At 32.4% G+C, this 4,751-nt stretch overlaps 1 long non-coding RNA gene across 1 annotated transcript; it reads right to left on the bottom strand.

The window, feature by feature from the left end:
- Positions 1-1,257: 1,257 nt before the first annotated feature.
- Positions 1,258-3,683, bottom strand: LOC126865900 (uncharacterized). The gene is made up of 3 exons (XR_007689721.1): positions 3,441-3,683; positions 2,933-3,166; positions 1,258-2,781 (listed from the first exon to the last, which is right to left on the bottom strand). It is a non-coding gene; the product is annotated as an uncharacterized LOC126865900 (long non-coding RNA).
- Positions 3,684-4,751: the final 1,068 nt, after the last annotated feature.

Here is a 4,751-nt window from a genome sequence, read left to right as displayed (position 1 = left end):
ACAGGACAGTTAGAAGTACAATTAATTGATCCTAACATCGCCGTACAAGGAGTCCTAATAGACTTCGCGAGCGCAGAGTAGTACGTGATAGAACAAGCGACTTAATTACAGCCAAAAATCATAAAGCCTAGTAATTCACCGTTCGCGAGCCCCGTGTTACTCGTGAAGACGAACAATGGTTCAGATAGATGATAGGTAGATTTTCGAGAACTAAATAAATATACGGTCGCGGATCGGTATCCTTTACCCCTCACTGCGGATCAAGTCGCGAGATTGCAAAAGCGAGATATTTTATTATTCTGGACATGGCCGGTGGGTTTCTCCAAATCCCTATTCATCCTAATTCTAGGAAGTATACAGCATTGATTACCCTCGATGAACAATTTGGATAATAAGTTGTTGTTTTCTTCGAATTCTTTTGTGCCTTTGTTCGATCCATTCTAAGTTGATCTAAGAAAATAGATAAAGGGAGGGAGGGGCAAAGCTAGTTAATCTGGAAAGAATCCAAGCGTCAATTTCAAGCATTTACAGAGAATCAAGCGGGCTGGTTAAGGTCGTGAGTTGAGCAATTATCCCGCGTTAGGTTCAATCAGGTTAGTCCCACGCGAAATTGATCCAACCATGCGAAAACGTGTATTCTGAGTGTATTCTGATTTCTGTTGCAGATACTTCTGGATTGTTTATTTCTTTCCGCTTGTCATCGCAACTTTTTACGAATAACAAACATGTACAGCAGCTTGGCAATTTACATGAAAACGATCATAATTGCGGTCTATATACCGCCAGCCCTTCTTCACATTCTTCAGTTAAAGATTGGTAAGTTGATACTGATTAATTATGCAATCGAAATCCTATATAATGGCTACAAAAAATATTTGCATCATTATTCTCGTTTCCTAATGAATCGCTGTTTTAATCAAGTTTTATATTGCATCAAATTTCTGTAGTTACACGAAAGTACTAAATTATAGAAAACTTGATATACACGGATTTAATTAATTGATAAATTAGTCAATATATAGGCATTATTATTTCACGTGAAATTTTACAACGTCAAAAACCTAACATTCCTGTACGAGCAGTATTAATCACAAATTGTGAGAATGCCTACTGATAAGGAAGAAAGATAATATAGAAAACGCAGACTTATGGAAAGAGAATCCCTGACATTAGACACGAATACGCGATTTCACGAAATATTTTATGGTATATATAAGATAGAGAATATACATAGAGTACATATAAGTATATATAGAGTAAGAATATATATAGAGTATATATAAGTACCAAAAATACATCCTAAGACGTGTATGCGATCTACGCTGTATGGGACGTGTTATAAATGGTTTCCGCTACTCAACCGCATTTGAATTTGTGAACACGATCGAACAATTGACACGAATTATTAATTCCCGTCTCTACTCTAGTAACGATTTGCTTTGGAACGAGGTCGAATCGTTCTGATTCCGCGCATGATTAACAAATAAGTACAGAGGACATCAATTACTTGGATGGCCTTCCTGAAACTTGATCCAGTTTCGAGAAAATGAAAAATTCGTTTCTTCTCTTTGCTTCCCTGTTCCTTCTTTCCTCCTTTTCCCTTTTTACATCGCTTTGTTTTACATCGCAATTTACATTTATTTGTAAAGTTTGAATCTCCTCGATATTGAAGATGTTGAAGCTGCAAGTATGTATTTCATTTTAATCCATTCGAGACCGAGATTTAATTGTAAGACGATACCTAGGTGTCGTTACGATTTGAATGTTTAGTTAGAATGATTCTGTGTTTTACTCTCTCCAGGGTATCCTTTTCATACTTTGATTTTAAATCGATGACAATCTTAAATAGTATGCCTCATATTTTTAAAATATAAAATTATATACTATGTTATTCTATAATGTATTATGTACAGTTAAATATATATATATAATAATTCTATATTGAAAAAAATATGAAATTAACATGATATATACATTACTACGTAAGTTATATATAAAATATGTATATTATACCCTTGCCTACTGACTGATATGAATTTCTTTCGGTCTCGAATGCGTTAAAAGAGAGCGCAAAGAAGGCGAAATTACTTATTGTAATTAGTAAATCGACCTGAGAGGCAGACAGATACAAGAAAGAAGGAATATTATATTAGCGGCATTATCATGTTTTTGCTCTCTTTAAGTCTTTCATCGAGACAGACAATCTACAGGTATTAATCGACCAATTTCTCCAAGCTGATAACTTCGAATTGATGTTTATATATAAGAAGTGTTATGTGTTAATCTGTCTAAATGTTTAAAAGGTGTTATAAATTAAATGTTGTTAAACGATACGTAATTGCCTTTTGATCGTAAATTTTACTATCAAGGGGTCTTTTATGTATGCGTAATCATTGTGAATTATAACAATTTATGTGATCGATATTAAAGGTGTTTAAAAGCATGTAGTTTTTTTCTATATTACTATTCTCCTATATTATTATCCTATATTATTATAGCATTCCTATATTATTATAATATCCAATTACATGTTGATACACAAGATATACAGATTATTATTTATAACGTTTTGGTTTTCTTAATTGAGTCATTCATTTAGTACAAATGATAAGAAATTAGTAATAATTCACAAAAAAAGGATATCGTAGTAGAAATATTATAAAAAAACATTTTCTGTTTTAGTGTAGAGTTACTCCTTCTTACAGACAGTGTCGTACAAATCTGTACGTCTCTGAGAAAATGTAGGTATCTGAGCCCTTACTTCCTCAACAACTTTTAGATCTGATAGAAAAAAGAAACATACGAAGTAATAAGTAATGCTTACTAATAAATTCAACAAATACAGAGGAAGATGGCTAAATCGATAAATTAACGAGACTAAAAATTAATTACATCATGGATCTCTCGCTTTTAATTTTAAGCTGTAAATTACCGATATCGGTGACTGCCATATTCTCTTGAGTTTCCAAATCGTAAAGAATCTTTCCCCAGGGATTGGTCAACTGTGTATGTCCCCATGCGACGTAACTTGCTTAAGGAACACGAGCCGGTGATATGCAGGCAACGTATAATTGATTATCATTCGCTCTGAAACGCTGAAGTAATGACCAGTGCAGTGGTCCAGTGGTCATATTGAATGCCGCTGGATATATCAGCATTTGGCAACCTAACCCAGAGAAGCAGGAAATATGAAGCCACCGAATACCAATTAACTTCGTAGTTGCACGGTTCACATTCCATCATTTCTGAATATGCGAGGACAGTCCTCTTATTGTGCTTTTAATTCTTTTATTTGTTTCATTTTCAGCAAATATACTGGTTTTTTAAATTAAGCTTCTTTTTATACAGAGTTACAGATTATATTAATTTTATATAGAATATATTTAAGAAAGATATTTAATTTTTTGCTAGTTAAGTATTGATCGATTAAGTTACTGTACCTTTGTTCCGATAAATGCGTGCCATTTCCTCGAATCTAATATCATAGCAAATGCCAATACCTATTTTGCAGCCCTTCACATCGAACGTCGTTAGGGAGTTACCAGGACTGAGTGAATCACTCTCTCGAAAAGTAATCTTATTAGGAATGTCGATGTCGAATAGATGTACCTAATAACATAAAAATGTGGTCGCTAATTCTATTGCTGCAACTTTTGTAATTTAATATCAAAGTTACCAACTCCTAAACTTTAATTATTTTTTATTTAATAACTGACAGCGTTTTTATCACTTTCTTTTATTAAAAAATCTTATCATTTAATAATGTTTAAAAAGGAGAAAAAATAAGTAGAATAATATTTTAAGTATGTGAAAAATTTATACAACAACAAACACATTACAACAAAAATGGGCGTTTCCCGTATCATAACGTATTTTATAAACCGTAAATTATAGAATTGGTTATAGTATACGTATGTACATATGTATATTCCTAAATTATTCCTAGATAGAGTCACTTTCTTCACCCCAATATTTTCAAATTCAAAGCCACAAAGGAATATATTACTTACCTTTCGGTGTTTTGCTATCAAAGTTCCATCGGGACCCCAAATAGTACAGGTATTGTACAATTTAGCGCCCTCTATTTCAGGCATCGTACCACCAACTACATAGATGTTGTTTTCTTTAGCTGCGTTCGATGAAGCAACGCTCGTTTCACCATCAGGAATACTCTCGGCGTATTTTGGAAAGTACTCTGCATTGCAATATTTCAATTAATGAAGAATAACTGTCTTTTGTTCCAACCATAAATTAAATTGAAATGTTTGTCAGTTTTTTATTTTTTAAATTATTAAAATAACTAAGTTTTATATTTCGACTTAATTAAATATGCAATTACTTAGCTAATAGTATATATAATAAATTGTTTCTACAGGTTCAAAATGAAAAATGAATATTTAGAAATATTTAATTACGACAATGCTATTTGTGTTAGCATCAGTGGCTTGTTACTCAACGACTTTGCTAGTACTTTTTGAAACATAAAGTTAGTTTTCAATTAACACTTATACTAGAGGCGGAATTATAAATGCAAAATAATTGATAATACTAATTTATAAGTACCTAATTATTAGTATCTTAAAAAATATATTTATACAAAAATCACGATAATCATGAAAATGGGGAAATCCTATATTCTCGAATCAATTCACAATTTATTTTGCATATTAATTAGATTCCGCGCTCATCAGTACGTACTCACTGGCGACATCGAGAAAATTCCTGTATCGGCAATTCCTCGTACGACCAGA

The sequence above is a fragment of the Bombus huntii genome, chromosome 1 (genome assembly GCF_024542735.1).
Source record: "Bombus huntii isolate Logan2020A chromosome 1, iyBomHunt1.1, whole genome shotgun sequence".
Taxonomy (NCBI): domain Eukaryota; kingdom Metazoa; phylum Arthropoda; class Insecta; order Hymenoptera; family Apidae; genus Bombus; species Bombus huntii.
Note: the sequence above shows the minus strand (reverse complement) of the source record. Positions and strands in the feature narration are given on the sequence as shown.